This window comes from Amblyomma maculatum, chromosome 11 (assembly GCF_055883805.1).
Source record: "Amblyomma maculatum isolate TAMU_Amacu chromosome 11, ASM5588380v1, whole genome shotgun sequence".
NCBI classification, from domain to species: Eukaryota; Metazoa; Arthropoda; class Arachnida; order Ixodida; family Ixodidae; genus Amblyomma; species Amblyomma maculatum.
The window spans coordinates 3617257-3640747 of NC_139354.1; positions in this window are offsets into that span (position 1 = coordinate 3617257).

Consider the following 23491-nt stretch of genomic DNA (forward strand, 5'->3'; position numbering starts at 1 on the left):
CTTCGAGCCACAGATATGACATAATTAACCATCGCGTAGCTTGAAACTACTACCATTTCATTCAGATTACTGTCAATATGAAACTGAAAGTGATGTAACGAAAAATAAAAAAGGAAAACCTTCGTTTTCGACAGAATTAAGAAGCGAGAGATGAAACAAAACCAATTTTGCTGTTCAAATGCAGTGGTACGACAATGGTGTGCCTTCCGCGCTTTCATACTTTGGAGGTAAAATAGGCGTGGGTAATTGCGGGGGCCTAAAGCAAGGTACATAAATGTAGATATTTGAAGGATAAAGTAAACACTTGAGACTTGGCAGATGTTTACTCCCGCAAACTCTAAAAGAAGTGAACAAGCAGGTTAACTACTAATTCAAACAAAAACAACTTGCGTCAATAACATTTTTTGTACCAATACCAAGTTCCGCTTTTTAAGCATATGAAACGTCAGTTACTGAGTACTGCCCGCAGATCTTCTTTCGTGGACATCTGGTTTGCAACTGGCTCATTCACTAATTTCATTATTTGTGTCAATTGTATCTCACAGATCTCATTAGCATAGTACCGTGGGTTATCAAATACTGTGGAGCATCGACGATATAGAATTGAGCCCCCGCTTTAACCAAGTCGCACGAACGGGCATTCAATGCCCTCGAGTAACATCCCTTAGTCGGGATCGAATGGCTCCTGCTTGTGGTTACCAGTGGCTAGAAAGAATGAAAGACTGCTGTTTGAGAGCGAGCTTTAGCAGGTGTGCCTGACCAGCCATTTAAATTCGTTAAATTTAAATTGTTAAATATTTTGATGTGAAGGATACCTGTGATTTTATTACCAGCTGTGGAAAGACAACCCCGCTGCCGTTCGCTGTATTCATGGACCATTGATTATCAATTTACCTGACATTCGTTTTCTTTTCAGAGGGAGTAGCAAGAGTTGCAGAGGGTGTGCTGGCATCGAGCCGTGCGGCTTCCGGAGTTAACAGAAGGCGGCGCTCTGTTTTTCCAAACTAGTTCAAAGTTTAGAGAAGCTTCTGAACAGGGCTCGAGGTACGAAGGCAGGGTTTGTAAGGGCTGGCCATTTATTGTTTATTTCCTCTGTGCTGTTAAGAAACCACTTTTAAGTCGTGATAAATACTTACTGATGTGAAATTTCCACATTTTCTTGTTGTTCTATCTCTTAAAAGCTTTTGGAAGGAAGAGAGAAAATGTCCATATCCTAAATTTGCAGCATTTATATAGTAGAGCGCAAGGAATGAGCACCTGACAGAAGCTCGGCAAACGTGCTAGTCCTGTGACTAAAACAGGAATAAGTAATGCCTCCCGCAATATTTATCAATGCGGAAATGGCAAGAATGTTTATGCTAGCATTGTAACATCAAAAAATAAGATAAAGTACCTTAAACTATGAAGAATTGTCTGTGCCCTGAATAATGGTAGCATTATTCTGCGACAGGGTTACAAAACAAGACACTAAAGCACCTCTTTGTTTTTGTTTTTCAGGCACGCTTGCCCTTCTAGGATTGCTTGCCGACTGTGTTTTTCCGTAAATAAAACTGGAAAATCAATTGAACACTAACCTGTGCATTCATCTTTTATATTCGTCTTTTTTAAAGCTATAACTTCTAACTTTCAATAACTTGATATTCATCTTTTTTAATAACTGAGCAGCCCTTCATGGTGGCTCAGTGGCTAGGCACTGATACCGAGATGACAGCGGCTGGAAACGCGTTTCGATGCATGCTTAATACAATGTGATCATATACTGGGTGATAAGATCATGCTTTAAAAAACCCCAAAAGGTCAGAACTGCCAAGGAGCTCTGCAATGCGATGTTCCGCATAGCCACGGTCACTTTGAGAGGTAGAGTCGCTTATACCACATTCCATGATATAATTTCAGTTTCAGTTTAGATTATGCAAAGGGTTGCTAAACTCAGGGGCGGGAAAATCAAAATTTGGTTGGATAACCAATCAAAGCTTCTTTATTGTGCTTGTATCTGGAAAATTTCAAATTGTTGAACTATGCGATCCAGATTACTGGCCCATGCCGCGAGTTTGGAAAGAAGAGCATGAGTTAGGAAAGAAAGCAAAAAATAAATACAACATTTGCTACAAAAAACTTTAAAAACATTCTTCGGGATAATGGTTACCCAACTGGCAGCAGGTCATATACACCGCCACATCAATAATTGTTTTGTAAGCATATCATTTTATGTTAGCTAACGTCTAATGCAGTAAACTCTGCGTTAGTACTCTTCGGAAAAGAAGTCAATTGTCCTAATACATCATTTGGTGGCGCCCTTATTTTGTCCAATTCATTTTTGCCCCCTTGTGGTTCAGTGATTGGGATAATAAGCAGCACTTAAATTAAAGATAGAACTGCAGGTGCTCCATTTTCCGGACATTTGAACATCTTTAAACGTTTTATCGCTGTGATGGATGCATTGAAAAAAACTGCGGCGTGAACGTTACGCAGAGAACAAGATAAACACATATGACAAAAATGAGGCTTTCTTTGATTGATAATGGATGGCATTGGTTCTAGTAGTCGCTCATTTTTACTCTATCATGTATAATGAATTGTAACTAGGATTTGCCCACCAATTAATACCGTTCGCATCTTTCTTTGTACCTTTGTGGCATTAAACATTATTTTGGTTCAGAATCACTTAACTTCTCAAAAACACTCATCTACTTTACACGTGTGTGATAGAGGCTAAGGCGGGAGTGGTTCTCACGCGAGTATTAACACGAAGGTGCCGAATATTTTGTTCAGGACAACGCACGACGTAGGCGTCGTTAAATCTGCACAATCCTGGTAGATAGACCTGCTGCAATAGGATTCATTAATAAAATAATGTAAGGGTAGCCATTATAAGGTGAGAATACACAAGTTTAAAATGAACCTTAATTTGGCAGTGAAAGTAATTAGGTTAACAGGAATAGAGTTGTGAAGTGGTAGCATCGCGTCTTCGACGTTTTGATCACGTGTCAGACACGCTAACCCTACCTAAACGAGGAATGATAGTTACGCTGCGTTAAGGACTAATATATTATGGCAACAAGCTTCTTCACATCTGCGAGAAGTTTGGCCAGGGGGCCCAAAACGGACTGTTACGTCATAGCATTTTTCCCTTAAAGTGATCTTACGTCTCCTCGCGGTTTTTAATTTTATAGCATTACAACGTATGTTCGCAGATAACTCCAGGTTTTCGAAAAAATTGTGATTGCTAGAGAGATTTGAGGAATATGCAGATACGTCTTAAATGACCCTACGAAGGATTCATATACCACATAATATCTGCATTTAGGTGTATGACGAGAGAGCGTTATCGGCTCCCGTGGACGGCTCCCCTTGTGGATCATCACCCGCCTACATGCACTCTGTAGCATTTAATCAGTACTAAATTCTTAGTTTATGTTTCTATCATCTTTAGCCTACCGTCTTAACCTAACGTTTTACACAGTCATAAGCTACCATCACATGTGAAAGCCAATTCTACATAGATGTAAAATTTGCAAGGGATATCTCTGTAAAACCAATTATTGTTCGAAACCAGCCAAGCTGCAGTTTCAGATGTGCATGTGGTGCAATCTTGGAGCCACCGCATAAAATGACGGAGGTTTAACCATGGCCTCCACGGTGATCTCCGTGAAATGAAGCTCTTGATCCTGTAAGCTATGAGTTTAACCCTATTTCTAGCGCCATCTGGGAGCAGCCGCCTCAAATGACGGATGTATGGCCTTGCATTAAATCCGTTAAAACGAACGAAAGCACCCACCGCGGTGGCTCAGCGGTCAAGTCACTCGGCTACTGAACCCCTGTAAAAGTAACGGCACAAACACGAACGCTCGGGCAAGATTCTTGGTCGATGGATTTTTTATGCCTTCAACATCTGGTCATGTGACCGTACATTGATGGCCACATGACTAAGGGGCGATGACGGGTTATCCCATTTGGAGTTACGTCCGAATGACTGGCGTCCCTTACACGCCCTCGTACCCTGACATTGCAGAAATGTGTGCTCTGTCCCAGCCTGATATAGTTGCTTTTCAGGGGAGAAAAAAAAAGAAAAGGTAGTTTTTTTTTTTTTTTTTTGTACGCAAACTTGCCATAAGACATATTATATAAACTCATGTAAATGGTTTTCCGTGAGGAACCGGAGCAGGCTCCCGCTCTTAGCGTTGTCGGTGAGCCATTTAGAAAAGTCATCTTCCCTTGTTGTGGTTAGACCCACTTCGCGCAGAATCTTTGTCCTTGATTCCCTTGTCCCTGCACAAGTCCATAGCAGGTGGCGAACATAGGTAGTTGATGTGGTAGGTCGTTCACATTTATTATACATAGGCCGCACGGTTCAAAATGGCGTGATTTAATATAATTTCAACGAATGGGCGCTGATAGAAATGTTGGCCAGCTAAATGCTAGGAAAGTAAAAGTGGCAACCTATCAGTAGAGCTAACTTATAAAAGAATGCTGAGAAAGAACTTACTTTGGTTTTCTTCATCCCGCCTGTACTACTGCAGTAGGTCTGTGCGTCTGTGATCGTTTCCATTTCCTACAGCAAACAATACATGAATTCTTCAAAAACGATGTCTTGCTTTACACAGCCTGTACTATATAACGATTGTCTGAGAAAATTAAAACTGCCTTCGAAATAACATTTTGCACAGCAGAGCTTGAGCGCAGCACCTAAATGTAACATATAGGTGGCGCTACTAGCATGCTGCGTAGATTTTGAGTGCGGTTAGCTTTAACGATTGGATCAAAATCCTGGCCGCAAAGTATGTGAAATATGGAGCCTAAAAAACACAAACATTGTCGTGCACTTCAAGTCAAGAAAAGCTCCTAAAGAGGGTGTATAGTAGTTTGCGTAAATGCAGCGGTTTTTTTCCTTGCAGCGCTGCAGTTGCACTCTCTAGACGAAGCGCAGTCCCTTGATTTGTTTTTTGTTTCGCTGAGAGGTGCTGTTCTTCGACTCTGGAAAGTACGAACTCACTAATTTGACTCAATGATTGCACTGGTAAACAATCCTGATGGTGATTTCAGTTTACTTCACTGATGTAGATCTACTTCACACACAGCCGAAATTTCTTGCATGAAACACATGAGAAAGAACGCCTCAAAGACGCTGTTGCTGAAGTCCGTAGACAACCAGCCAGGGCCATGTAGCCAGCGCTGCAGCGACTGCGTCTTCTATTGTGGAAGTATCTCTCGGATCAACTGGACAGAAATGGAGAGGCGCGGTTTCTGCAGCGCTGGCACACCCGTTTCTTCGTCGTACGGGACGGCAGACTTGTTATGCCAGCTTTGCCAACTACCCCCCTCCCCCCCCCCCCTTTGTTACGTACCTCGAATCAGTGTTACGTACCACGAATCACGTGCCATATAAGATTTAATCATCTGTCATTAGGTTTCTTATTGTAATTCTTTTTGAGCTTTTGTTCTGTAGGTAATGATGAACACGGAATAACTGTTAATATGTGATTGTTGCTGGTATCGCACCTTTCGTTGTCCTCCCATGTATGTACTACAGTGCATGTTTGTGTATATGCAAGTACCTATGTGTGTGGAAGACAATAAATTCCCTCTACTCTTAACAGAAAATGACATAGGAGTTCGATTACTGAGGTGGAAGTGGCGGGTGTGATACCGGTTGCGACTGCCCTGTTTCGCCGACGGCGAAATTCAAAGACGCCCACCTACTGTTGTATCTCGGCACATGAAAATCTCATGTAAGTGAAGTTATTAAGGGCCCAACGCTGCAAGGCACGTTACAGCCTCAGACGCTTTTGTATGTAAAGTCCCACAAAGCCCAAAGATAGGTCCTTTGTGGAAGAAGGCTGTAGTTTAAAAAAAAAAAGCCTAAACACAAAGCAGCCAATATTAATCATTCGTAATTGTCTTAGGAAATCTCCTATGTTCCTCTCCGTTTTGTTTCCGCTAAGAAAAAAAGAACACGTCTGTTATCTTTTCCTAGAGATTTGTTTTCTTCCCGGCATTCATATATTTTGTCAGTGTCAGCGGTTTCTGCGTATGTTCGGCCGCATCATGAGCATTAGCCGTATGTGCCTGTTTTGCCGTAGGAATTAGAACTATTTGATAGAAATGATTAATTGTACGCCTCTGAACGCCTTCCGAATTCATACGTTAAGAGGCGCACTTAATTAATGGGCTAGAACATTCGCTTTATGCTTCAAAGCCATGATTATATATTGCACTTCTGACAATGCAGCCTATCATTGCGTTTAATTGTAAAAATAGTAAGGACATATTTTCAGCCAAAATTTCGAAATAAACTTGATATGTACAGGACATTTTTGCATTGACTCAGGAGTGTATGACCCGATTTCACATCTACAGTCAAGCATGGTGTTTTTTTACAGTGACTGCTAATATATGAATAATGCGGAATAATATGGATAGAATTCTGAAGCGCTGAAGTACTGAATATCGTGTTCAATACATGAGGGCTTTACAAAGAATGTAAGGATCACAGCTAATGAACTGCGCATCTTTTAAGGTTACGTAACGGGGTTGACTGGTTTCATTCAAAGATGAACGCTTTTTTATGTACGTTTTACGATGACGATTAGTCAATGCATAGTTCATTGGCATATTAACTGCTGCCACACATGTGCAGAAAAATGAGGCAACCTCTCGCATAATTATGGCGGGTGACCGCAGCCGTGGCCTAGTGGTTAGAGCGCCCGTCTCGGCTGTGGGAGGTGGTTAGTTCGAAACCCACCGCCGGACACCCACCGGTAAAAATGGGTACAAGCGTCCCCCGGCCTGGCGCTTGTACCCATACGACGTGTCACCACCAAATATTTGTAGTGAGCGCTCATACCCATGGAACAGCATGTAGAAGGACGCCCCTCTTTTCAATGCCTGGTGGGAGATGCCGCTCGACCTTCAGGTGAACGCACATGCGCATCACGGGTTGTCGCACCAGCGGCGAGCTGCCAGTACACCGGCCGGCGGCACATCTTTGCAGGAAGCGCGCCACTAGTGGGGTACACCATACGCTCACCACGGTTCAGCGGAGTTAGTCTCAGCCCGTTTTATATATTGAATGAACGACGCATCTAGCTAGTCGAATCCCCTTCTCGTTTTTTTATATCCGGGATCGGCTATGTATACACAGCCACTGACAAAGGTACTATAGACACGTGACTGACATAATATATCAGTGCACAATTATGTTAAACATGATATTCATGGGGTTCCGTCAATATCTCGCTAACCACAGGACGTCAGCAAAGGTAAGTGACTAGTGGGAAGCAGGTAGGTTGCGCAGTGCCCAAATGACTTGGTCATCAACACTTGGTCGATAAAGACAGTAAGCGGCCAGCACACAAACCAACCGACAAGTAAGTGGGAAACAAACCGCATGCACGAGCATTAGTGCAGGGTATTGAAAACGGCCGCAGTACCCGTTTCAGCTCTGCGCACATGACCGATTGATAGTGTTGATATCCTGGCCTGCTGGACAAAAGCTGCAAATTGGCCTGGTATGGTGGAGAGTCCGTGCGATCCTCTAGATCATGCGCTTCCTCCACTATGTGGTTCTACCTGTATACTCGTGACTGCACGCGTCTTCCTGCCATTGCTGCTAACCTGAATGTAAAAAAAAGCTGTAAGCATTGGCGAAATTATTAGCGCCTATTTGGGATGCTCCAATTTGTTACGTGGCAAAGAATGTGCCAAAAGTAAGGTGCAGCGAACACCGGGTAGAAGCCCCGGGTAAGCACCATGTGCTAGTGGTCATCTCAGATTGTTTCTTTCTGCACATAACTTACGGCTCAACCCTTCCCTCAACCCTCCCTTCAACCCTCCCTGAAACCTAAACCATGTCCACGGAGCAGAAATTTGACACACAACTGTCCTGATTCAAGCTTCATGAAAAGATTGCAAAAATACGCTACTCAAAATACAATAAAGGCTATGTCTTCGCCTCTCAAGTGACATACAAAAAGACTGCCTGGACATTGACAGACATTGTCTATTCTGCTCACTATGTCACGACTGGAAACTACTATTAACTATCCGAGTATTTGCTTGACGAGAGCTTCACTTGGCACCATTGTCGAGCACACGCCTGTCACTAGCATAACAAGGTTGATGCATTTGATGCAAAAATAACTATTTTTGCCTGGGGATAAATGTGTGGAGCAGATGGTTGCTGGGTTCCACCGTGCAAAGTTAAAGCGGGGGAAAATGAGACGACTTGCTCTTTTTAATAACCTCCTGATTCTATCGGTGCTTACGAGATATAATTATGGTAAGTAGTTCTAGCAAGTATTTCACGTTGACTACCTATGTGCATATGGGCATCTGCCCTAACAAAACAGTTGGCAAATGTGCATATAGAACTGACTCATGAAATGTCTGGGACTAATGTTTTTTTTTAAAGCGACTCTAGTACAAGTCAGGCAGTTGTCTATCGAACAGAATATGAACTGAGCAGTGACAGGTCAGATTTAACCGAAATGAAATCAATCCTTCGCACTAATTTTGATTCGTGCTGCCACAGTGTTGCAGAATATTTCTTACCTAAATGTAAATGTAGATGTAGTGATAGAAAATGAAAGGTGCAGTATCTCTCATACTTTTCGACGGACACCTGAACACCACCGTAAGTGAAGAAAGGCAGGTGGGAGTAACAGCAGAAAAAGATAAGGAAGCGCCGTAGTGGAGGGCTCTAGAATAATCACGACCACTTGAGGGCATTTAAGGGGCAGAGACCACGAACAGCGCACGGACGCACTTGTCTTTTGTCTCCATCGAACTTCGTCGCCGCGGTCGGGTTCGACCCGGGTAGACCGGTAGAGTATTCGAGACTTTTAACCCCTGCGATGCTACTGTGGGTATTTCTCACTAACGGGCTGTGCGAAAAATCAGGAAAGCGAGAGTGGCAGAATACACCATGGCGCTTAACTCTTAAAGTTCAGATATCCCTGCACAAAAGACGCAGCACGGTTATTTATTCGCTACACTATTTGCTTCCGTCTCTCGAACATATTTTACCGTATGTTATGTTCATCTGGCGAACACAAGTCATAGCCACTCCGCGTTGTTCCTTGCGTACGGCTGGGTTATATCTTCGCCGTAGCTTCTTGACTCAACTGCTGACTTCGGCTAATCCTATCATCTCGTTTGTCAGGGCGCAGGGGCCGGGAAGAGCCGCAATGCGGACAGATTGGGGATGGGATTGTGAGGTGGGGTCGCGCTGGTCACTGATATACTGCCGCAACGCTATCAGTAGCTCTGACTCTAAACCAGCAAGCAAACCATAAACACCAAGGACTAGCGCTATGTCTAGACAGAGCCTCAAAAGCGGCGTTGCCACGGGAGTGTCCTCAGTTCGCGCGCTCGTGATACTTCCCTATGGGAACGAATGGTTTTACCTGTGGCGGTAGTTCAGTCGATAACACACTCGTCTTCCGAGCCGAATTAACTATGTTGGAATGCGACCATGGCGGCCACGTTTCGATGGAGGCAAGTTGTAGTAGTAGCAAAACTTCATTGAAATAGAGGAGTTCGGGGCAGGCATGCTCCTGTGCCCCCGCACGTCCCCACTATACTGAAACGTTCATGTAGCCCAGTCTGTGGCGATCTTCTCCCAGTCGTCCCGGTGGTGAGGCACTCCATACCGCCGTATATTTGTGGAGCGCCTCTTGTCCACTTCGGTGGCGCAGCACGCAATGCTGGGGGCGCATGTTGCGAGGGAATGACTTGATGGGAATGTCTCGGTGGGCGGGCAATGTATAGAAGAAATGTAGGGTCATTCTCTGGGATGCGAATGTCTTAGGACTCCAGGATATGACGACCAGTGGACGCCTTGGTAAAGTATTGGGCTTGCGATGGGCATCCAAAAGCTTCCAAACTGTTTTGGCCTATTTCTTTGGACGCCTCTCCATTTCGCGTTCATCGAAGCACAGCCGCCGGCGGTCGGGATTATGCCAGAGTACTCTGGTTCGTTCCTGACCACCGGCGGCTGCGTTCAGATGGAAGTGCAACGGAGTGGCGTCTGTGTGCTGTTGTTGTTATTATTCGAAGCCAGTGCACGTTGAATTTAAAACCCCAGGAAGGAGGTGGTGAAGCGTGGCTGTTCTTGGCCCTACGAGGCTGGGACTGGTAGGTAAATGGCGCTTGCGACGGGGCTAGCCTGCTACTGAATTTTTATCTGTTGTAGGCCGTCATTGCAACCGCCACCCCTTAGGTGGTGGACGACGGCTGTTGTGGTGCGCGTCTTTCTTTCCGTTTTCTTTTTCTTTCTTCTTTACTTTTTCTCTTCTGTCCACATGAGGCAGCGGAGGTGGCGCAGCTACAGAGCCAGTAGCAGGCCCGTGTATTTTCTTTTCCTTCTTCCTAGAGTCACAACAACAACGCAGAACCCTAGGGCGTCGAAATTTCCGGAGTCCTCCACTGAGTCACTTTGGGACGTTAAACCATACAAACCCAACTTTTATTTTCACCTCGCTCCTCTTCCTTACGGTGTGGTTCAGAGGCCCACCACGAATTGTGATACGACTACGTCCCTTTCCTATAAACCCATTTACATTCACATCTCATGTCCGTTAAAACATCTGGCTCACAGGAAATGAAAGGCGCAGTATCTGTTACACTGTTTTGTGGACACCTGAACCGCGCCATATAGAAGGGTAAGAAGGTGCGAGCAATGTAGAAAGAAAGGATGGGGCGCAGTAGTGAAAGGCTACGGAGTAACTTCGACTACCTGGGGTTCCGTGCACTGACATTGCACAGCACACAGGCGCCTTGCTTTTCTCCTTAATAGAAAAGCAGCTGCCGTGGCCGGGAATTGATCCCGCATCCTCGTGCACAGTAGTCGAGTGATTGCGTACTTAAAGGAACAAAAAGGCGCTCGACTACTGTTACCAAGGGCGCGGGATTGCATCCCGGCCTCGGCGGCCGCTTTTCAATGGCGGCGAAAAGCAAGGCTCCTGTGTGCTGTGCGATGTCAGTGCACGTTAAAGGACCCCAGGTGGTTGAAATTTCCGGAGTCCTCCACTACGGCGTCTCTCATAGCCTGAGTCGCTCTGGGACGTTAAACCCCACAAACCAACCAAACCAACCAAAACGCTCTCCTCAGACCATGGTGGTGCAGTGGTTTTGGCGTTGGACTGCTCCGCCCGAGAATGAGATCGAATCCCGGCGTCGGAGGTCACTTTTCGATGGAGGCGAAAAGCTAGGCGCCCGTGTGTTGTGCGATGTCAGTGCACGTTAAAGAAGCCCAGGTGGTTGAAATTACCCCGTAGCTCTCCCCTAAGGCATCCCTCGAAGCCGGAGTCGCATTGGAACATTAAACGAAAAAAATCAAACCAAAGCAAATATTCTCTGGCACAGACCTTTGTTCATTCCATGCGCACCGAAAATACATGCGTGATATGGTACGACCCCGCATAGAATCTGTAGTTCTTGTTATTTGGTCGCACATTTGCTTTCATTACTGGTCTTCCGTGCCGCAGTTGTTTGATAAAATACGGACCAGCGTTCTGTTCTAGACTTACCGGATAGCTGATCGAATCTGCTTTTTGCGATACTTTGCTTTGTATTTTATTTTTTTTTCTCTAGTATTAGCACAGATATTGTCTTTCGCTTCTAAAGAGGTCGCATTCAGTGACACTCTCGAGCAACAACTTTTGCTTGAATCATACACTCAAGATTTACTTGCCAACTGCCGTTTTTTAACGTCTTCAAATCACAATATTATGCCCGCTATTTGTTTATCATTCCATCATAATCTACGGTATCTTTTAGGCTGCCTTCAGAGATATTTTGGAATAAAATTGTCTTTTTGAAATTTCTGCAGATTTGTAGGAGGCTAGAACCAAAATGCTGAATGTAAGATCGCACGCCGGTTGAATTCCAGTTCTTATATGAGATGTTTTCTTCGTTATGGAAATGCATCAAGGATAACATTTTCTGGAGAAACATTTGTGCATCCCAAATTTCTTCATAAAATAAAGCAATGTCTCCTAATAATTAGAAAAAGAGAGCTGCAGTGGTAAGAACAGGGTACCTCCAATCATCTATATTGAACCAGCGAAAGACACAGAAACACAAGAAAAGATGTACACAGGACCGCGCTGCTCTATCTTTCGTTAGATCAATACGTTAGATTCGCACCAACTAGCCCAAAAGATCACCATGTTAGAGTTCATACCTCCAATCAATTTCGAGATTTAGTTTCTAATTTTAGTGAGTGTTCTCGAAGTCCGAATTCACAATTAAAGCCTAAATATACCCTAATCGCAATCCGCTTCGCCGCTTAAATTTGCAAACCCACCAGGCGACACCTGTACGACGTTTCCGTGCTCGCCATGGAGCCAGACAATGTTGAGTGAAGAAGACGTCAATGATTGTTTGCTGGAACCTTGGTTTCAAGTGGCAAGATTTTAAGACACTGATGAAGTAAATGATTCATACTAGAATGTCACGGTTGAAAGTTACCCTCCTAAAGTCCTATGACGGAATCAATCCACTCGACCTTTCATATGTTTATTTTCTGGGTGCATCTCTCATATAAGCGCCCGTTCAACGGTTGAGCCGCGCTGCCTTTGTTACCATTGCCTGTGTAACCGAGCGCAAGGGAGGCGTAAGCCACAAGACAGCAACGAGCCAAAAAGAATTTCTCAGACGAAGCGAAAGAAGAACCGCCAGCTTTGCGACGCTTGAGAGTGGCTCTTCTTTCTCTTGTTCTCAGAAATTCTTTTTGCTCGTGAGAAAAATAAAGAGGGCTTTGGTTTGGTTTGGTTTGTGGGGTTTAACGTCCCAAAGCAACTCAGGCTATGAGAGACGCCGTCGTGGAGGACTCCGGAAATTTCGACCACCTTGTAATTGCACATACATACATACATACATACATACATACATACATACATACATACATACATACATACATACATACATACATACATACATACATACATACATACATACATACATACATACATACATACATACATACATACATACATACATACATACATACATACATACATACATACATACATACATACATACATACATACATACATACATACATACATACATACATACATACATACATACATACATACATACATACATACATACATACATACATACATACATACATACATACATACATACATACATACATACATACATACATACATACATACATACATACATACATACATACATACATACATACATACATACATACATACATACATACATACATACATACATACATACATACATACATACATACATACATACATACATACATACATACATACATACATACATACATACATACATACATACATACATACATACATACATACATACATACATACATACATACATACATACATACATACATACATACATACATACATACATACATACATACATACATACATACATACATACATACATACATACATACATAATAAATTATTTGCCTGAATATATCGTAAAAACGCTTAAACAGCTGCGCTAAAATTTCGCATTAGGGAGAATTATAATCGGGCTTAGAATGTTTTTCTTCCAAGAACCCCGCAGTACCATACAAAAACTGCAGAACCAAACATATATAAAACGAATGGTTGGTTGTTGTTCAATCACTTTTAGGAGCGCCGACTACGCTAGTAGAAGGCTTTGCCGCACTTGATGGCCACAACGCGCGTCACTCTGAGAGGCGTCATCTGAAGCCAGCGGAAACTTACCTTCACAACTTTCACTGTGGTATTTTTCTTGTCCAAAGCTTCAAAAGCAATAACACAATGAATTGGTGCTGTTTTTATTCTGGTCATTCCCCAGACCCAAAAATAAAGTATTGACGAACTGACGTGGTCACTGTTTTATTGTTTTACGTGCGTAAGTATCTGACAACTTATTTACCACCTCGCTTTCAGGCCAACAGGTTCCTGTGCCTCAGCAACAAATACAGCCATTAGGTGAGTTTGGTGGAAGCGGAAGGGGTAGCATAAGTGTTTCCGGGTATAATGTTTACTCGCTGCGGCAGGCTTGAACAGCTATGCACTATATCATAACTAAAGTAAGCTTCTGCATGAACCAGCCTTCGATTAACGCAGTATACAAAAATATAGGGGGACACTCAAGCTCCTCCTTTAAGGGTATGACGTGATAGCACAGGCGACCACTCGACATATAAAGCACTGCTTCAACAAACCCGTATACGAACGTGCCTGCGTGGCCTAGGAGTAGTGAGCCTGACTGGCATCTATAAGAGCAGTTTAAGGCTGATTGTTACTCTACCTTCCAATCTCAAATAAGCAACTCGACTTGGCGGCTCCTCCCACCTATTTGACGTCATGTTTTCTCGCCTAGTGGCATAGATGAATCGGTGCCCAGCCTTGCCAGACCCCAACCACCCCTGCCAGCGCCATACTTGCGATTTTTCAATCGATTTTTGTTCAATGGAACATTTAAAGATACAGCGGTGAAAGTCTGAGATTTTGTGTTTTATCCCTTAATGCATGTGCTATAATTGCTGAAAAATGCTTCCTTTTCGACGTTTTTAATACCAAAGGTGAAGACTGCCGATGCGAGATTTGGAGAGTACATGTTTTCATGTTTGTCAAGTTTTAGACAAATTGGACCCTGCTGCTTGCGAAAGTTCGAGCAATATTTCGCAAGCACATACCTTCATAAGACTAACGGTATAACACTGTAAAATAAAGAGTAGAGCAAAAATTAGAAAAGCCTCCGGCAATCTACCATGGTCATGCAGAATACAGATGTCTCGGACTGCGGGTTGAACGGCAGAGGATGGAATTTCGAGCGACCTGTTAACACCATTGCGTCCTACACTTACAGGCGAAGCTGGAGCGTTCCCTGGATTCAACCCAAGTATTCACGTTATTGTGAGAAATGTGAATAAGGAAAGCAGTGAAGGATGATAGGCAGTGGCCTTGGGCGCTGAGCTAAAATCACCTATAAGACTTTGGGACGCGGGTGTTGCCCCGTCTGTTTTATTTCAGGCATGGCGATGGTATATACAGCTACCTGAGTATCGAGCTGCCAACTCGGCAGCTATAAAATATTACGGTGATATGAGAGTTGAGCCCGAGATTCGTGCATCTCGAGTCAGGCATAAAAACCCTAGGCCACGCAGGGGAGTTCGGACGGCATGGATAAAACGACGCTTGACATAAACGTCGAGTGATATTTCACACAATTTGGCCGCTTACAACTGAAAGCTATGTTTGTGCGAGATGATGCTCTGCATCATATTAATAAGAGGGTAGTGAATATGTAGGAAAGTGCATGAAACGAAAAAATTAATCGTAACGTGGATCCGAAGACGGAAGCTATCAACCTGGTCGCATCCCGTCCTAATAGGTGGATCTAAAGGTGAGCGCCAACTATCCGCGGTGAAATATGCTTACGCTGAAGAGAAACGCGCCCACATCATCCACGCAACGCTAAATGCGAGTTTGTTGAAACATGACTGAGACGCTGGCAGATTTCATGGAAGTGGGTGTTTTATAACAATCCAGAAATGGAAAAAGGTTGAGTGCCAGTTGAAGGATGAGAAGGGGAGGGCATTGAATAGTGTGCTCAAACTGCATATATACAAAAACATGTCTCTCAGCTTCTTTACATCAGCATATTCCAAAACTATAACACTCAAACAGCTACACTCATTTGAGTATCGTAATCGTCGGCCAATGTTTTTAGATAGGAATTATCCTTGTGATCAAAAATTGATATGTGCACGGGCTGCATTATCACACAGGGCGCTAAAAGCTGATCTCTTCCATATGAGACCACGGAAGGTAGAATTTCAGAAAGATTGGCTTTTCCTTTTTTTTACTTTTCCGCGGGCTATTTAGATAACTTGAGCCGCCAGATGCTCGAGGTTGATAACTGATACCTTGAGAAAAAATTCGCAGATTCTTTTTTAATAGCACAGGAAATTTTTGAGCCGCTGGAATAAGCATCATGGTAGCTAAAATAAAAAAAAAACGTTAAGCAATAATTTAGTTTTCCTATGTGCTAATATACAACATAGGCAAAATTAAACTTTCGTTTAGATAAATTTTGCTTGCTCTACTATTAGTTTACCACATCCTGCAATGTTTAGCTTAGTATCTACGAGTGGTTTCGGATTGCATTATGATAAAAGTGGTTTCGTAAAGGTGTTTAGTGAGACCTTGGCACAGCTAGGGGATGAAACCGATGTAGACGACAACATCCAAAGCGCAGGGCGAAAGATGCCAAATTAGTATGTCAAGAAACCGGCAACCGAAGTGGCGAAGTGGTTTAATTCGGCAGGCTGTGAAGCTAATGTTTTTCTCGGCCACGGTTAGAACCTCAGTGGCGGCGAGGTTGAGATCTCTAACGTTAAAGGCCCCCTTTTCCAGAAACCGCCTGCGTCGACTTTGACGGATTTCGCGCTTAGAGCCAAAATATTACAAGGGTTCAACGCTGCTGAACCAGATACTGAGCGAAAGCATTATTGACCGAGCGTTCTTCTTCTCTTCTTCTTCACCAGCCCACATATAAAGTCCCGCTTTAACCAACCCGTATGGATGTGCCTTATTAGCTTATAGGGATAAAGGGAATGCCAGGATCCTAGCAGGCTGATTCTGACATAACGTTCCCATGTGAAAGGAGAGACCCAAGTTGGCAGCTCCTGCCGCCCGCATATAAAGCCCCGCTTTAACCAAGCCGTATGAACGTGCCTGACGTCACGTATCACGTGAGCACTAGCTGCGCCTCTAGAGCGCCACGCCGACCGCTTTTGTGTCACATGGGCTGTCACGTCACGCGCTGTGCCGTGGCTGCGACCGCGCTACGCCGACCGCTTGAGTTGGTAGCCCAGCTTTCCTCCTAGTGTCATGTGGGGGGTGACGTCACAGCGTCACGTGGGTGCGGCCGCGCTACGCCAACACCACCTAGACTACTTAGGTCTCTTAGTCTAGGCGGTGTTGGCTACGCCGACCGCTTGTGTTGGTAGCCCAGCTCTCCCCCTAGAGTCACGGGGTGTGTGACGTCACAGAATCACGTGGGTGTGGCCGCGCCACGCTGAAGGCTCGAAACCTAGAGTAGTATTGCTTTCGCAATAAAAACAGGGACATGACTCTGGCATATAGCAGTCGGCAAGTTGGATTGGTGTGCAGTGCCTAATCAATGAGTTGTGGGACGTTAGAAGGGCACATGACAAGGCCGAGTTGAAAAGCGCTGGAAGCTCGCGCTTCGCCTTTGAGATGGGAGAGGGAAATCGGAATCCAGCTCTAAAGTACGTTTGGATCGTGAGTTAGACACACTGCCCCAAACACACAAAGGCTAGTGCGGAATTTTTATAAGGCGTCGTTATTAAATATAGGGTGGTCTTTTATATAACCCCGTAGCTTACTACTTTATGTGTATGTGCCGATAACAGAGGCACAAATAAACACATAAGCAATGAAGCGAGTAGCTAATTGCATGTACACGAACATTAATTCGCTAGGAAAGTCTCCAAACGAGAGTCAATTATGCCGTTTCGTCATATCCTCAAAGACAGAGCTTAAGGTTTTCTCAATTTTTTTTTTCAAGCGATTGTTCGAAAGAAGCTTCATGGGCGAAATTTAATTTAAGAATGAAGTTTAAGAATGGGTGTAGATTTGCTTCTGCTTCATTGAAGCAAATCACGGCTTTGATTTCAGCTTGGTCTTCACTCTAATGTTCGCAACGACGTCGAAATTTTTATTTTCTGAAGGATTTATTTGTTCATGCAAGCCACGGAGTCATTTTCCCTATTGTTGCAGCGGCATCTTTTAGTTGCGCAGCTCTACTGAGAAGTCTTTCAGCTCAACTCTAGCGAGAAGGGTGCAGATGTTTGGGAAGAAAGCTTATCGGTGCTTGAAAAGCTGTATGAGAACAGACGTAGTATAGGAAACAAATATAGCTGCTCTTGGCTAGATGTGCAATATCGGCTAGATGTGGAACAGTGTCCCGGTTATCATTTATGAGAAAATCTCGAATGAACTCCTGTGAGGAAAAGTAATATGCTCCCTGCACCCAGATAGCGGCAGTAGCTAGAAGAGTTACCTGAATAGCATGTGCCACTTGAATATAAATGTAGAAATTATGGCTCTTTCAGGTTACTGTTTAATAAAGTGTTAAAGTATATTTCTACATTAACTAAAATCAGGGCCTCAATATCCTCTCAGCGGTCAAAGAAAACTCGAGAATGCGAAGCTTTCTGTATTTCTTCTCCACATTACCAAAGGGAAAATTTGCTATGTCGGCATGTCAGGCTCAATTGTCAAGAAACTAAGTTGCAACGGTGGTGGCGGTAGTGGTGGCGGGGGAGGAGCGGCTACAAACATCGCATCATCGGGTGGCGGCTTTCTAGGCTGTGTTCAGTACCACCACTTAGTGTACTTAGTGTATTAAGTGATTTCAGTGATGCTATAAAGAAATAAGAGGTGCGGGAAGTAGGTTTACAGGTGTGTTACTGGCAGGCACTAGCTGCTTTAGGCGTGTGTCATCTCGGGTAAACGATCCAGCGGATGATTTTTGGTAGCATTTTGTGTAGTCTGAAATGAGGTGTTATTTTGTATCAGCCGTACTACAGCTCGTAGGTGGCGGCTTTAGAACAAGTACGCAAAAATGTTCGAAAGGCTGCTCTCCTAGATATGCCAGTGCAACCAGCACCAAAGCTAACTCGGATGTCAGAAAGCCTTATAATAAAGTAGGCGGTGCTCATGAAAGCTGCAATTTTTCTTGGAGCCAGTATACAATGCACCCGAAAAAGCACACGGCAGCAGAGTAGTGCTACCGCTTTATGGCGGTGATCTGTATTGCTTTGGTTAAACCAATGAATCCCATTAAATAGGAGTATTTCAAGAGAGTCTTGAAGAAGCAAAATCAGCTGATACAGTGAAATATAAACAAGAATGGCTATATAACAGCAGAAAGACAATGTCCTGGAACTTTACAGCACTTCACAGTAGTGCTCGAATGTTGCATGAAGTAAATGACGCTCGAAACGTCAAACAAGTCTCGGTGCAAAAATTTGTGTATTTTTTTTCAGTGTGTAAGAGCAACCACTATAAAAACGATCCCAAACTAAGACATTACGAGGTTTAATAACACTAGGGGCTCTTAATGCGATTGTTCGCATTAAGAGTTCGCAGGGGTCAAGTGGATGCAGCTAGCATAGAACCGGGTTAATTGGAGAAATATGGGAGAGGCCTTGGCCCTGCAGCGGGTATAGTCACTCTGATGATGATGAATGCGATTGTATTAACGCTACGCTTTTATTAAACTGAAAACGGCAGGCATTTACCTGACTGCCACTTTCCTGAGTAGCATTGTTTGTTTCTCGCTGTCCATAAAGTAATAACCAGGGTATGCTCTACGGATGTTTTTAACTTTTACGGCACTTAAAGAGGATTTGTGCTCATTGACACAAAGACCTGTTAGGATTCAAATATAAGCTTTCGTCCTGCTTCAGGGGAAAAAATAAAATTTTTTAGAGGTGCGAACAGTGTAGAGCAAGATACGAAGAGGTGACTAATTTGTAATAACAACAATGCGATTTTATTTGAGCGATACTAATTTATTCATTAAATGCACTGCAATATATGCTTCTTCTGGGCTCATGCAACCGTGGTCTTGTTGACAACATATGAAAATGTGCTCCATGCTTTAACATATATTACAGGAATACAAGCGGTAGTCCAAAATTCTTTTGTGCTTTTCGCAAACCTGTGAATATTCACCATATAGCTCCGTGATGGAAATTGTTTACTGACTTATAACGCAGACAATAGAGATTACTTGTGTATATTTGCATGACTTACTGTTTCACAATTCGTTGAAGTATTATTTGAACATTTGAAATATGGGCACACGCAAAAACCTTGCCATTTTAAATTGATGTCGGCATAATTCGCATATATATTCCGTGCGCAAACGGTGGAACGGTTTAATATCAAAGTCTTCAAGATGCACAACTGTTTCCTTTCACTTTGAGCGTATGAGAGCGATAGGTATACAAACTTCATTCCGCGTCACAAGTTACGTCCGCAAAAACACAGACAAGAAGGACGAAACTTGTTTTAATATTACACTGAGTGGCTCGTCAGTTGAAACATTCTCAGGTGTCACTAATAATTTGATGCGGAAGCTGCTGTCAGCTGCCAGCTCGCACTTATTCTGCGACCGATGAGAGTACACTCATCTTCACTAAGATGGTATATAGTTTATTTTAAACGAAATTTTGTTGCAGAAATTCAAATAGGACAATGAGAACAATGCGAACGATGTGGTGGTAAAATGCCTTTACGATTATTTTGCTTGAAGCTAGGCCTTGAATTGCCTTTGTGTTATTACGTATTTGCAAAATTTGAAATAAAGAAAAGAAATGCTAATGCATCACGATGTACCCACTTCAGGCTCGCTCATCACAAGTGGAGTCCAAAGGGTGGGTGGCAGCGGTGGTGGTGGCATCGGCGGTGGCAACTTTCAGCAGAGAAGGGAAGGTTTGTATCATTTTCGAATGCGTTGAGAGGCTTAAAGTATATAAAACAGAATTTTTGCAAAAACGTTAATTTCAGGGTTTATCGTACGACATGCTGTGACTGCCAACCGCAACATCAAACTGGGTCACTATGGGCAAGAATTTGCCAAATTACTATGCCAAGAAATTGGGGTACTTTCATTTTAAAGCATCAACCCTTATTTTGTCTGTGCCTCACAAAACCTAAATTCTAAAAAATATACCCTACGGGTACAGGTTGCGTAAGCACTGATATAAAAGCAGGAGCAAGATTTACCTTTCGTTAACAGTTTCATTGTTTAGCTTCGGTTATTCACGTAGTGCGATGTTAGCTAAGTATTTAACGTGTGCTTTAGGTCTACATCATGATGAAAGAGACCAATATAAGTTATATAGGGTCATTTGTCCAACTTTGTCTCAGGACTGAAGCCGATGCAGACGATAACATCTAAACCTGAGGGAAAAAGATGCCATTTTAGCATATTGCCACCTAGCGTTGCCAGGTGGCGCATGACTGAGCGAAGGACGACGAAGTGTCGCTTGTGGGTTTTGCGTCTGTGCTGCTCACCGCTGTTGTATCGGAGCTATTCTTGATATTCTTGATATCCTCAATCACCTTGTACGTGACATTCTGGTGGAGCTGCTGGGTAAGATCACCTATGCAAGAGTCTCCATCTGAAAGACGTCGCGCCAGCCCTGTGCCATTGGACACCCCCGTGCATCGCTGCAGTCGACGGCTCCAGGGCCTGCCTCCGGAGTTTCAGCCATCACCCGCCGCCATGACATCTAGTGCTCCTGCTCAGCAGGTAACGGGCGTCGCACCGGCCTGTAACTACACCTTGCAGGCCCCTCGGGTACCGAAGTCTTTTCACGGGGACCTCTTTGAGGATGTGGAGGACTGGTTCCTTCAGTTTGAGCGTGTCGCTGCATTCAACCAGTGGGACGATGCTGCCAAACTAAGGAACGTCTACTTCAGCCTTGAGGATGGCGCCCGGATCTGGTTCGAGAACCGAGAGCAAATGTTAACGTCGTGGCGGGAATTCCGTCGTCAACTGCTCGAGGCCTACACTAGCGCGGATCGTCGCGAGCATGCAGAACGTGCCATTCACTCCCGCATCCAGATGCCCAATGAGAGTGTCCAAGCGTACGTCGAGGACATGATGCGCCTTTTCAGGCGAGCGGATCCCGCCATGTCCGAGGACAAAAAGGTCAGGCACTTGATGCAGGGTTTGAAAGAGCAACTGTTCGCAGGCCTTGTGCGCAACCCACCGTCGACTGTAAATGGATTCCTTGCGGAGGCCACCACAATGGAAAGGGTGCTCCAACAACGTGCCGCGGCTTATAACCGACCCCTCCATACTGGTACAACTGCGGAGTCATTTGCATCTTCCGAGCGGCATCCTGATGCTTTGCGTGAACTGATTCGCAGTGTCGTGCGCGAAGAACTGAGAAAGTTCTGGAACCCCATGCAGCAATCGCCAGTTTCCATTTCTGCTATAGTGCAAGAGGAGGTACGACAGGCGCTCAAGAGCCCTCTTTCGCCTATAGTTACGAGCCCACCATTGCTGTCGGGGACCGAAAACCGTCCCACATATGCTGAAGTTCTGCAGAGTCAGGCTTCCCCTTCACCACCACCCATTCCCGCGCCGCCTACAGTTTCGCTGCCCTCAGTGCAACCAGTGCAGTACTTCGACGAACGTCCCCTGCCCCGACGCAAAGCCGACATTTGGCGCACGCCTGACCGCCGTCCACTCTGCTTCCACTGCGGTGAACCAGGCCATCTTTACCGGGATTGTCCTTATCGACGCCTCGGTCTTCACGGCTTCCGCATCGACGCGCCTCCTCCCCGGTTTGGTCAACGACCCCGAGTTATTGAAGAGTATCTGGCGGAACAGCGTTCATCTCGTTCGCAGCGTCAGTCCCGCTCCCCTTCACCAAGGCGCTCATTGACGTCCACCCAAGGTTCCTCGCGAGAGGGACAAGGCCGCTCGTCTAGCCCTGGTCGGGAAAACTGAAAACAGCGACCTTCGGGGGCGAGGCCGCTGGTAGTCGCTGCGTTGAAGACCTCCCGTCGTCGCCGCTTCGATCCGACCGCGAGCTGCTGGTACCGTCCCCTAGGGAAGCCAAAAGCGTTTCTCTGGACATTCCTGTTATTTTAGACGGTCGTACTCCAGTGAATGCATTAGTGGACACCGGTGCGGATTATTCGATTTTGAGTGGTCGCATGGCGACTGTTTTGAGGAAGGTGCTCACTGCTTGGCCAGGTGTGTACCTTCGAACCGCCGGCGGTCATATAGTTACCCCAAAGGGAATGTGCACGGCTCGTATTCAGATTGACAGATATACGTTCGTCGTTAGTTGCGTCGTTTTGAGTGACTGTTCCCGTGACCTTATCCTCGGCATTGACTTTCTGCGAGAATACGGAGCAGTTATCGACCTGCGAAATAGACGCGTCACATTTTCGATGGGACAATCTGCCGAACGAGATAGTAGCAGTCCTTGCAATGCCGCACTTCGCGTTTCCGCCGAGAGCGTCTCGCTGCCGCCGCGAAGCAGTGTTCTTGTGGAAGTTACCTGCGACGATTTCCGTGCCGGCGATGCTGTAGCGGAAGCGAACCATTCACTCCTGCTTGCTCAAGGCATCTGCGCTGCTCGAAGTTTATTGTCGCTTCACAATGGCCGGGCTGCACTCCTTGTCACAAATTTTTCTAATGAGCACCGGCACTTGTTTCCGGGAACTGCTATCGCTTTCGCTGACCCTGTTACGCACGATCCGGTCTGTTTTACATCCACGGCAGTCGGAACTAATGAGCCATCTTTTGACAACATCGACATTAACTGCCACTTGTCGAAGGAGAAACGGCGGGCCTTAGAGCTACTGTTGCTGGACTTCAAGCACTGTTTTGCTTCTTCCTCGAAGGTTCGTCAAACGCCCATCACACAACATCGCATCATTACTTA